This window comes from Bufo bufo, chromosome 8, assembly GCF_905171765.1.
Source record: "Bufo bufo chromosome 8, aBufBuf1.1, whole genome shotgun sequence".
Classification (NCBI taxonomy): Eukaryota; Metazoa; Chordata; class Amphibia; order Anura; family Bufonidae; genus Bufo; species Bufo bufo.
Window position 1 is genome coordinate 126,042,400 of NC_053396.1, and position 13,414 is coordinate 126,055,813.

Genomic DNA, 13,414 nt, shown 5'->3' on the forward strand with positions numbered 1-13,414 from the left:
GCCATGACAGAGGTGACAGGACCAGGCGGGCGCTTTACTTCCTGATTCCATGTAGTCACCTCTTACAGAAGAGACACCTTGCCCTTAAGGGATTCCAAAGTAACTTTACATGTGTCACTCGCTGCTCCCTGGTGACTCCGCCATACACGAGATGATAACATTTTGGTAAAATTAGTAGGAAATGTCACAATGCACGCATCAAATGGCGCTGCGTGGCTTTGTATTGTCAATGCAAGCGTAAATGGGTATAAAAACCAGTGCAAAGATGCAAATAACTAAATCTGCACTGGAAATATACTAGAAACTGCCCCACATGTACTTTACAGCCATTGTATACCCTCGCATGCAAAAACACTCTGTGGCATTTTCAAGTACATAAAATGAGGGAGTATATAAGAAGAAGCAGTATGTGCTCTCCTATACCAGAGGTCCTATGTACAGGACGTCATGTTTATCACTATTACATCACTGAATAAATTACAAAGGACGTAAATCAGAGACCCTAAATATATAAAAGTAGTACAGTCCCCTAAAAGGCATGTTATGTACAGCTCGGAATAAACCACTTATAGCTCAGGGGTGTATTCTGTCAGTGTGTACAGTCTCTTACCTGCGTGCTGGGCGGCAGGTGCGGGTCTAGTGAGGGAGCAGCGCACACACTCGGCTCTGCACTGCTGCCCCCGCCCCGGACCACACGGATACGGAGGGTGAGGAAAACCCGGAGACTGGATCACGGAGGGAAGGCGGCTGCAGCCTGACTGACAGGTTGTGTTACCTCAGCCGACTGTTATAGTGGGCGAGGGAGATGGGTGTCACTGCGCGAGCGTCAGAATTAACCCCTTGTGGTCACAAAAAGCTGTCACAAAAAGCTCGGAGAACCCACTACAAATAGCACATGAATATTATGTATTACATATCCAAAGCAGAAAGCCGCAGCTTCGGCCGCACAGTATGATTTATCTCATTATGTAGCACTTTTATTAATTTGGCTTTTTTTCCCCCCTAAGCTTGCTCATGTCCCCCGCCAGTACTCCTTTAACCCCTTCCTGCCCTGTGGCATTGCAATGGGCAGTTCATCCACACAAATCTCTGTAGTATCAGGCCGCCTGCACACAATGCGGAATCCGCGCGTTTTTTCCACGCAGATGACCGTGCGGAGAAACCACAGCGTAGTACAGTACCAGTAAAGTGTATGAGGTTACACAAATCTCATATACACTTTGCAGATTTTTTTCCTTTGCAGGAATTGACCCGCTGCGTGGATTTCCAAAACCGCAGCATGTCAATTATGTTTGCGTCTTTACAATGAAGGATAGGGGCCAGTTCACACTGAGTTTTTTGGCGCTGACTTTTGAGCATTCTGCCTCAAAATCAGCTCTATAAACGCCTCAAAACAGCCTCCCATTCAAAAACCTTAACTTCTGTCACCCCCCAAAAGTCATTTTTTATTTTTGGGCTAATTAAAATCCTTATAGTGCGATTATTCAATATATAGGGCTCTAAACTTTTTCTGTGGCTTAGTTTCTTTAAAAACCGCACTTTTATAATATGTTAATTACCTTGCTACCAGCAAGTAGGGCGGTTACTTGCTGGTAGCCGCCGCATCCTCCTTTCAAAAAAACGCCCCCTCCTCCTGTTGATTGACAGGGCCAGCGAGCACTCTTCTCCTCCGGCTGGCCCTGTCTGCGTTCCAAATCTCGCGCCTGCGCCGTACCGGTCTTCAGTCGGTGCAGGCGCACTGAGAGGAGAAGGCTCGCTCGGCGGCTCCTTCCTCAGTGCGCCTGCGCCGGGTGTAGATGTGACGTCATTGGCGCAGGTGCACTGAGGAAGGAGCGGCCGAGCAAGCGTCCTCCTCTCAGTGCGCCTGCGCCGACTGAAGACCGGTACGGCGCAGGCGCACTGAGAGGAGGACGCTCGCTCGTAACCGCCTGCTGGTAGCGAGGTAATTAACATATTATAAAAGTGCGGTTTTTAAAGAAACTAAGCCACAGAAAAAGGTAAGAGCACTATATATTGAATAATCGCACTATAAGGATTTTAATTAGCCCAAAAATGAAAAATGACTTTTGGGGGGTGACAGAAGCCCTTTAAGCTGAAAATGCAGCTTTGTATTGAAGTGAACACCCACAGGTTAAAAAAAAAGACACTTAAAAACACACATCAAAAACGTGCTTTACAGGCTAAGGTAGCGCTGAAACCCGCCCATTAGTGTCGGTGACATCACCGGGGACACTGCTAGGTAGAGGCCTCTGCTTAGCAGAGACCCGGTACATCACCGGATCTGCAGAAAAAGCCCTTGCCCTGCGCAATTCAGCACAGGGCAAGGGGGAGAATCGGAGCATCTCAGAGGGGGCTACCTGGGTGAAAACAGGGATTTGACCGGGTTCAACTCTGAACAGGGATCTATCAAAGTCTATTCTTTACAGCACATGTTTGTGGAGGTGTGTGGCATGAGGTGTATTTTTCATGGGTGTATGGTGGAGGCACGAACAAAGGAGATTTCTGAGGACCTCAGAAGAAGAGTTGTTGATGCTCATCAGGCTGGAAAAGATTACTAAGGGCTCTTTCACACTTGCGTTCTTTTCTTCCGGCATAGAGTTCCGTCGTCGGGGCTCTATGCCGGAAGAATCCTGATCAGTTTTATCCTAATGCATTCTGAATGGAGAGAAATCCGTTCAGGATGCATCAGGATGTCTTCAGTTCCGGACCGGAACGTTTTTTGGCCGGAGAAAATACCGCAGCATGCTGCGCTTTTTGCTCCGGCCAAAAATCCTGAACACTTGCCGCAAGGCCGGATCCGGAATTAATGCCCATTGAAAGGCATTGATCCGGATCCGGCCTTAAGCTAAACGTCGTTTCGGCGCATTGCCGGATCCGACGTTTAGCTTTTTCTGAATGGTTACCATGGCTGCCAGGACGCTAAAGTCCTGTTTGCCATGGTAAAGTGTAGTGGGGAGCGGGGGAGCAGTATACTTACCATCCGTGCGGCTCCCCGGGCGCTCCAGAGTGACGTTAGGGCGCCCCACGCGCATGGGTGACCTGATCACATGGATCACGTCATCCATGCGCATGGGGCGCTCTGACGTCATTCTGGAGCTCCCCGGGAGCCGCACGGACTGTAAGTATACTGCTCCCCCGCTCCCCACTACTACTATGGCAACCAGGACTTTAATAGTGTCCTGGCTGCCATAGTAACACTGAACGCATTTTGAAGACGGATCCGTCTTCAAATGCTTTCAGTTCACTTGCGTTTTTCCGGATCCGGCGGGCACCTCCGGCAAATGGAGTACACAACGGATCCGGACAACGCAAGTGTGAAAGAGGCCTTAACCACCTAGTTTGGACTCCATCCATTCACAGTCAGACACATTTGGGGGAGATCCATCAAAGGTTAAAAAAAAAGTCGCAAAATATTGTGCACGCCATATTTGTGCCGTAATTTGTGACTTTTTAAACTTCTAAAGTGGTGTGAAAAGGGACGGGTCTTTGTGCAGCACGCCAGATTTACTATAAATTACGCCAGAAGCTAGCATAAGTGACAGCTCGAATCTATGCCGGTTAACCTCTAAAGGGGTTATACCATGATTGATGTAAAAAATGAAAATCAGACATCATGTACTGCATGACAATACATTTCTAACAAAGCTAGTACCAGCCCTGTACCACATATGGGTCCAGAGATCTCCACATTCATTGCTCCAATTGCTCTGCTAGATTCTCTTCAGCATGACAGCACAGGGGGCATGTCCTTTCTGCTGCAGCTTTCTCCCTGTATTTGCCACAGCTTCTAACAGAACATATGGCTGATGGCAGTTGAAGATTTAAACTTAACACGTTCCACCAGCTCAATGAGACACCGAAAAAATAAGGAAAAGAACAAACAGCAGGAGGCGCTATACAGATAGATCTTATTGTATAAGTGGCTATGCTAAATTTTTGATTACATGCAGTTGCAAAAGTATTCAGATCCAGGTGCTGCTTTGAAAAATGTAGAATAGATTATTGTTTCATAACACCAATTGTCAACAGTTGTCCTAACTAGGAGGAATATAAACTAGTGACAGATCCACTCTCAAAATGTTTGGTCAATTTCTTTAATTGACCAAGTCGTTTTCCTGAAATCTTCTGATGAACAGTTCGAACCAATGTCGATGAGTCTTGAATATCCATGAGTACGATGCAACCACAGGGCGGACCCTCACGTCAGACTATGCTCTGCACCTTTTTTGAACAAGTTGCCATACTCACAGTTTAGAATTCACAATGTCCTCGGTGGGATGTGGAACAGTGGGCATATCCGGATTTCTGCCTTTTGTAAACTTATCCTGGGCCTGAAGCCTTTACGCTACTGAACAATATGGCTGTAGAGACTATAAGCGTCTTGTGATGCAGTTCACCTGCTTTTCCAGTAATGTTCTTTTCTGGCCTGGCCTTGTCTGATACCTAATCCAGGACTGGCTTTTCCATCAGCTTCCTTACTTGACATGCTTTGTCCTTTCTGCTCTGACACAGGACAGGTCTAAACTGATTACACTGACCGACTATGTTCTCACTCCTCCTTTCTATATAGAGAGGGTGACACCAGCCCCATCTAGTGGTTGCTGTGAATACGGCCTATTAACATACATAATACAGAAATGCATGTACCATACAAAATACATTTTTAACCCCTTTGCAGTGTAATGCACTAGGAAATAAAGGAGAGAGTGCTCCATAGTATAGAAGACCAAAGTAGCATAAAAAGAGAAAGCACTTAGGAGCCCACCTAATGAGCTTGTGCCAGGGGCGGGACTGAAATTATTTTCAAAAGGTGGACTCAAATAAGCACAGGAGGTGTCAGCAGCATAGCACATCACAGAAAACTATCTCTAAATTAATAATCAATAAGACAATCAGGATATTCCAAATATATAATCTAGAAGGATAACTTTTTTTGAAATAGGGGTGAGAGGGTTAAGCAAATAAAAGAAATGATGCTTTCCTAACTGATCTCCCGCTGCTCCCATTTCAATGCTAACTGGACTTCTGCTGGTCTGTACTTCCTGGTCGCTCTTGGCGTACAAGAAATGCAAGAAGATGCCTGCTCAGCCAATCACTGGCTGAATAAAGTCACCATACCTCCATTGATACCATAAGCCCCCTAAATATAAATCCCCTCTGTCAGCAGATTTGTACCTATAAAACTGGCTGACCTGTTACATGTGCGCTTGGCAGCTGAAGGCATCTGTGTTGGTCCCATGTTCGTATGTGCCCGCATTGCTGAGAAAAATAATGATTTACTATATGTTATGTAAATTATCCTCTAGGAGCAATGGGGGACTTCTAGAGGCTCAACTCTCTCTGCAAGTGCCGCGCCCCCTTCACTTCGATTGACAGGGGCAGGTTGTCACGGCCTTTGGTGTGCGCCGTGACACGGTTGCCGTGCATGCTGTTGCCAGCGGCAACGTGTTGTGGTTGCAGCGTGTAGGTGCCTCCTCCTTTCTCCTGGGGCCTTCCCTGTGTGGTGTCGGAGGGGTTAATTATCTAGCTGGTGGGGATTTAGGTGTGTCCTGGGTGTGGCCACGAGGTTTATATTGCCTGTGGCCTGTTGGCTGGGTTCAGTTGTCCTCCAGCCTCTGTTGGTGCTGGAGCTATGCTCGTGTCCTGGGTATTCCATCGTCCCAGTGTTTGAGGGCCACCTTGTGGAACATCAAGGTCTCTTCTATGTTTTCCCGGTGTCACCTTCCCTTCTCTACCCCTCATATATGTGTGGTGTTGTCCGTATGGTGGGTGTTGTCTTGTCTAGTGTTGTTACATGTCTTGTCTATTGTCTGTAGTCCAGTCTGTAGGGGGTGTCAGGGTTCCCCGGAGGGGGAACTACAAGTCTGTACGCTGCTCTGCCTGGGGCCGCCATGCGTCCTGTTTGCATGGGGGTTTCCAGGCAGTAACTGCTGTGCTGGATACCTGGGTGTGCTTGTTTCTACTGTGTTTCTATTGTATGTTGATACTCACCCCTGTTCCTATGCCGTGCACCTGCAAACTGGCAAATACATTGAGAGGACTGATGAGCGAGCGCATAATGGAGAGTACACCAGGAGGAGTCCTCTTAGTCTCAGGCAATCAGCGGGTGAACAGGGGTATCAGCACAAGTCAGGGGCAGCAGTACTATTCATGTAGTACTGTTCTTAATAGGGCTTGAGGGATTTGACAGACTCACTTTAGGTTTTATGCACACGACTGTGTCCGTATGGAGGTCCGAAAACCACAAATTCACAAAATACAGATACTTTCTGTGTGCAATCCGCATTTTTCCCACTGCTGTCACTACAAATGTCAATTCTCATTAGATTGTGCAGGGACGCACACCCAAGTGGTTACACCTATTGGTTTCTTTACTGCAAGCTGCTGATGATTCATTCATACATTTCTAGTAGAAATAACAGAGGAATGGAAAAACATAGAGCCATAAGAATAGATGCTCCAAAATTGTTATTACATGGGGAATGCAAGTAGTTACTAAGACAGACATGTCAGGAGAGGTGAGGTCTGCATGTGACAGGCTCCCCAAACACATGGAAGTTTTTTGGTCAGAGAAGAAATTTAACTTTTTGGCAATCATGGGAAATGCTATGGGTGGTCCAAACCTAGCACTTCCCATCACCCCAAGAAGACCATTCACATAGTGAAGCATGGTGGTGGCAGCATCATTCTGGGGTGGATGCTTTTTATCTGGACTGGAAAATTGGTCAGGATTGAAGGAAAAATGGATCGATGGCAGTAAATGCTGGGCAATTCTTGAGGACGAGCAACAAAACAATAAGTAACAGAACACTACACAAGCCTGTCTTTTACAGTACTTTGCATAATTAGTCAATGCTGCATAAAAGGCAAATGTAAACTGTAATTTAAAGAAGAAAAAAAAGTAGACCCTGGTAATATATCTGTAGCTCCATGAAATTTGGATATTATCTGGTTCTTTCTGTGAAATGTACTCTTGAAAACTCTTATTAATAGATGAACTAACAATTTACATGTATTTTGTATATTATGAGATCTTAGCAATATTGTTAACCTTTTTTTTTATACAGTGAAATAAATAATAAAGATTATAAATAATATATGTCTATGTCCGCACACATTAGCTTTTACTGTAAAATGAAGAAAATTATAGTAACCTACATAAGAACCCTAAGCTTAAAAAAATCACAGGCAGAGAGTCAAAAAATCTTAGTTCCCTATCAGTATGTCTTTGGAGTGTGGGAGGAAACCTGAGCAGCCGAAGGAAACCCAGGCAAACACGGGGAGAACACACAAACTCCATGCAGATGTTGTCCTTGGTCGGATTTGAATCTAGGACCCCAGAGCTGCAAGGCACCAGTGCTAACCACTGAGCCACCGTGCTGCCATGTTATTAGTATTTGCTGTGGCACAAAAGCTGAGCTAAATAATCATTATGTACTGTATATACCTCAATCATCATACTATATGGATATATACATGGGGTTAGTAACCAGTTGTAAGTCATAAGGCAAATGGCACAATACAGAAAATACACGGAGAGCACTCCCATGATTACATATGTTCACACATCCATATTGCAAAAAAGTTGTAGAGTCCAGCTTCCCATAAAAAGATTATTTTATTCATTCGACGTAAAATCCAGACATCCAATACAGTATAAAACGTCTACGCGTTTTGGACCCCAATATATAGGTCCTTCATCATGACATACAAATAAAAGACTTACACACGTCCGTAACTGTTTTGTTGCCCTTAAACAGCGGATCCGCAAAACACAGTTTCCAGCTGTGTGCACGCTGCACCAGTGAGCAGACCCATTGACTTCAATGAGCCTGGTTCTGTATGTTACAGTGAAGTATTAGGACACATACTATCTTTTGCAGCGCAGCCGCATAGATGCAGAAGCCCATCTGTGCAGCCACTCCACAAAAGATAGTACTTGTCCTATACTTCGCTGTAACATGTGGACCATGGAAATATGAAAGCCAGTGGTCCGCAATGTGATGCGACGTGCATATGGATGATATCTGTGTTTTGCAGATCGCAAAACAATCATGGTGATGTGAAAGCCCGCTTAATGTAAAAAATGAAAATCATACATCATATAGTATATGACAATTTCTTTCCAACAATGCTAGAACCAGCCCTGTACCTCACAGGGATCCAGAGCTTCCCCCATGCATTGCTCTAATCGCTCTGTTAGATTCTCTTCAAGCTGGCAGCTCAGGGGCTTGTCCTTTCTGCTGCAGGTCAGGGGATGTGTGCTTTCTGCTGCAACTCAGGGGGTGTATGATTTCTTAGGAAGAGTAACTTTTCTGCTGCAGTTCTCTCCCTGTAACTGTCACTGCAGCTTCTAACAATAGATATGGCTGGTGGCAGTTGAAAGATGGAACTGATCATGTGCAACCACCTCAGTGAAGTGGACAGAGCAATAAGGAAAGCAACAAACTGCAGGTGGCGCTAATACAGATACAATTTTTAGAATACTTAACTTTTAATTACACCAAATTACAAAAATATTCTGATACAAGTGTTGATTTGAAAAAGTTGTAGACATCCCTTTTAAAGGGTTTATGCATAGCTGCTTTCTTCCATAAATAATGCCACCCTTGTCCACCCGTTGTGTGTGGTATTTCAGCATAGCCGCATTCACTTCAGTGGAGTAAAGTTGGAGTACCAACAACTTCTTAGTTTTCCCTTATGGTGTCAGGATGCGGTGTTTTACTAAATAAATCAAACCTACTAATGTCCCAAGGACTAAATTACACCTCTTAATCCTGCACCTCCTTATTACTAAAACTTAGCTTTTAATTGGTCTATCTAATATATTTACTAAAGGATGCTTTTAAAATTGCCAGCTAGTCTCAGCTTACACTTCTAAGTATACATTACAATTCCTGCTATAGTGTCCTAGCTAGGAATGTAACATTGCTACCTTATAATCTGTAGGTACAATGTATCAATTACTTGGTGTTATATTGTCGTACTAGTGCTTTGCTAGAGACTAAGCTGAGTTAAAACATAAGAGCAACGCTGCACCCCCCGACATGTTTCGCCGAGTACCGGCGTCTTCAGGGGTTAGGGCAGAGTGTGAGCGTACTCCCTGCTCGGCTCAATTAATAATCTTATTATCTTAACCAATGAAGGTGTATTCGTCAGTGAACTTCTAATCTGATCGGTAGCGATTACAATCCTTGCCCTCCGCTGTCATCATTTGTCCAACCTATCTTTTCTGGTTGGTTGCGATCAATACATGTCATCAATAAGCGCGGCGCATGCTTAATAATCTTAGACTCTTAACCCACCGTCCGTGCCATTGCGCATGTCATGAGAGTTAGTATTCAGCACTCCCATGTCTTTGCCGTAAAGCTGCGCATGCGTTAGTACTTAGTTGCCTGTGCTGTCATTCGTGCCAGAGCGCATGTCACTGAACATAGTCTCCTTTTGCCATTTAATTTCACTTGCTCGTTGGCGCATCCTATATACTGCGCATGCGCCAGCACTTAGTATATTCCTCTATCATTCATGCTATTACTCATGTCTCAGGACTTTGGTCTCTTACGCGGGTTTGTATGTCTATGCATGCATTACAGCTTAGTTGTTGGTACTGCCATCGGTACTATTGCGCATGTATTAGAACTTGATATCTTTCACTGACAATCTATATCCTACCATTGCGCATGCGTTGAAACTTAGTTATCCGTTCTACCATTCTTACTAAGGCGCATGTCAGGGAACTTAGTCACCCTCACTATGGAACTATAGTCATCTGTATTTTAGTATATTACTTTGTATCTATCGCTCTCAGAACAGTGGCTTTACGACCGCGCGTACGTTATAAGGTTGTCCTATATCATTAAATACTTTAATTGGGTTGATTCACTTATTGATTACCTTCTATGCCACCATATATTCAGTTATTTACATTATTTTTGCTAAACAGTTTCTCTGTTTACAATTAGTTTTTGTATTATTGTAATAAATTCCTTCTTTTCAGTTTATTAAATCGTTTTTATTTAAATTTTATCTTAGAAGGGGGTCAAGCTACAGGAAGGACGAGTACGTGAAACCTTCATTCAGGCCTCTTGGGGATAGACTGTTTAAACGGTAAATCCATTTTGTCTCCTCTTGCTGGAGCCTTCTGTCAATATCTCCTTTACGTGGACCTGATTTTATTTTAGTTACTCCCCAGAATTTAAAGTTCGTACTGTTTCCTTTATGTTTTTTTCTCATATGTGTGGCCAGGCTTGTATCTTCTCCCGTGTTAATACTGCTCAAGTGTCTAGAAATCTGTCTTTTTAGTTCTTGAGTAGTTTTTCCTACGTACAGTCTGGGACAGTCACATTTAATAATGTACACTACTCCTTTCGTTTTGCAATTTATGTAATCTCTTATTTTGTAATTCCTCCTATTAACCGGATTTTCAAACGTTTTTTGTAATACTCATTTGATCACAAAATGTACAGTCTCCACATGGGTATGATTCTTTAACCACCTCAGCCCCCAGTGCTTAAACACCCTGAAAGACCAGGCCACTTTTTACACTTCTGACCTACACTACTTTCACCGTTTATTGCTCGGTCATGCAACTTACCACCCAAATGAATTTTACCTCCTTTTCTTCTCACTAATAGAGCTTTCATTTGGTGGTATTTCATTGCTGCTGATATTTTTACTTTTTTTGTTATTAATCGAAATTTAACGATTTTTTTGCAAAAAAATGACATTTTTCACTTTCAGTTGTAAAATTTTGCAAAAAAAACGAGATCCATATAGAAATTTTGCTCTAAATTTATAGTTCTACATGTCTTTGATAAAAAAAAAATGTTTGGGTAAAAAAAAAATGGTTTGGGTAAAAGTTATAGCGTTTACAAACTATGGTACAAAAATGTGAATTTCCGCTTTTTGAAGCAGCTCTGACTTTCTGAGCACCTGTCATGTTTCCTGAGGTTCTACAATGGCCAGACAGTACAAACACCCCACAAATGACCCCATTTCGGAAAGTACACACCCTAAGGTATTCGCTGATGGGCATAGTGAGTTCATAGAACTTTTTATTTTTTGTCACAAGTTAGCGGAAAATGATGATTTTTTTTTTTTTTTTCTTACAAAGTCTCATATCCACTAACTTGTGACAAAAAATAAAAACTTCTATGAACTCACTATGCCCATCACGAAATACCTTGGGGTCTCTTCTTTCCAAAATGGGGTCACTTGTGGGGTAGTTATACTGCCCTGGCATTTTAGGGGCCCAAATGTGTGGTAAGGAGTTTGAAATCAAATTCTGTAAAAAATGACCTGTGAAATCCGAAAGGTGCTCTTTGGAATATGGGCCCCTTTGCCCACCTAGGCTGCAAAAAAGTGTCACACATCTGGTATCTCCGTACTCAGGAGAAGGTGGGGAATGTGTTTTGGGGTGTCATTTTACATATACCCATGCTGGGTGAGAGAAATATCTTGGTCAAATGCCAACTTTGTATAAAAAAATGGGAAAAGTTGTCTTTTGCCAAGATATTTCTCTCACCCAGCATGGGTATATGTAAAATGACACCCCAAAACACATTCCCCACCTTCTCCTGAGTATGGAGATACCAGATGTGTGACACTTTTTTGCAGCCTAGGTGGGCAAAGGGGCCCATATTCCAAAGAGCACCTTTCGGATTTCACAGGTCATTTTTTACAGAATTTGATTTCAAACTCCTTACCACACATTTGGGCCCCTAGAATGCCAGGGCAGTATAACTACCCCACAAGTGACCCCATTTTGGAAAGAAGACACCCCAAGGTATTCCGTGAGGGGCATGGCAAGTTCCTAGAATTTTTTATTTTTTGTCACAAGTTAGTGGAAAATGATGATTTTTTTTATTTTATTTTTTTCATACAAAGTCTCATATTCCACTAACTTGTGACAAAAAATAAAAACTTCCATGAACTCACTATGCCCATCAGCGAATACCTTGGGGTCTCTTCTTTCCAAAATGGGGTCACTTGTGGGGTAGTTATACTGCCCTGGCATTCTAGGGGCCCAAATGTGTGGTAAGGAGTTTGAAATCAAATTCTGTAAAAAATGACCTGTGAAATCCGAAAGGTGCTCTTTGGATTATGGGCCCCTTTGCCCACCTAGGCTGCAAAAAAGTGTCACACATCTGGTATCTCCGTACTCAGGAGAAGGTGGGGAATGTGTTTTGGGGTGTCATTTTACATATACCCATGCTGGGTGAGATAAATATCTTGGTCAAATGCCAACTTTGTATAAAAAAATGGGAAAAGTTGTCTTTTGCCAAGATATTTCTCTCACCCAGCATGGGTATATGTAAAATGACACCGCAAAACACATTCCCCACCTTCTCCTGAGTACGGAGATACCAGATGTGTGACACTTTTTTGCAGTCTAGGTGGGCAAAGGGGCCCATATTCCAAAGAGCACCTTTCGGATTTCACAGGTCATTTTTTACAGAATTTGATTTCAAACTCCTTACCACACATTTGGGCCCCTAGAATGCCAGGGCAGTATAACTACCCCACAAGTGACCCCATTTTGGAAAGAAGAGACCCCAAGGTATTCGCTGATGGGCATAGTGAGTTCATGGAAGTTTTTATTTTTTGTCACAAGTTAGTGGAATATGAGACTTTGTATGAAAAAAAAAATAAAAAATCAGCATTTTCCACTAACTTGTGACAAAAAATAAAAAATTCTAGGAACTCGCCATGCCCCTCACGGAATACCTTGGGGTGTCTTCTTTCCAAAATGGGGTCACTTGTGGGGTAGTTATACTGCCCTGGCATTTTCCAGGGGCCCTAATGTGTGGTAAGTAGGTAAATGACCTGTGAAATCCTAAAGGTGCTCTTTGGAATGTGGGCCCCTTTGCCCACCTAGGCTGCAAAAAAGTGTCACACATGTGGTATCGCCGTATTCAGGAGAAGTTGGGGAATGTGTTTTGGGGTGTCATTTTACATATACCCTTGCTGGGTGAGAGAAATATCTTGGCAAAAAAAACTTTTCCCATTTTTTTAGACAAAGTTGGCATTTGACCAAGATATTTCTCTCACCCAGCATGGGTATATGTAAAATGACACCCCAAAACACATTCCCCACCTTCTCCTGAGTACGGCGATACCAGATGTGTGACACTTTTTTGCAGCCTAGATGCGCAAAGGGGCCCAAATTCCTTTTAGGAGGGCATTTTTAGACATTTGGATACCAGACTTCTTCTCACGCTTTGGGGCCCCTAGAATGCCAGGGCAGTATAAATACCCCACATGTGACCCCATTTTGGAAAGAAGACACCCCAAGGTATTCAATGAGGGGCATGGCGAGTTCATAGAATTTTTTTTTTTTTGGCACAAGTTAGCGGAAATTGATATTTTTAATTTTTTTCTCACAAAGTCTCCCGTTCCGCTAACTTGGGACAAA

General features: G+C 43.3%; 1 protein-coding gene across 2 annotated transcripts in view; it reads right to left on the reverse strand.

The window, feature by feature from the left end:
* The window catches only part of LOC121009336 (synaptotagmin-like protein 2), a 140,455-nt gene that overhangs the window by 107,810 nt on the left and 19,231 nt on the right, over nt 1-13,414 (reverse strand). Inside the window, exon 1 of one of the 2 annotated variants that reach the window (XM_040442383.1) lies at nt 611-753. The exons of the other annotated variant lie outside the window; for it this stretch is intronic. The gene's annotated coding sequence lies outside the window, so the exon portion shown is untranslated. Of the gene's footprint in view, nt 1-610; nt 754-13,414 lie in introns of those variants that run through there. 2 annotated transcript variants of the gene reach the window in all.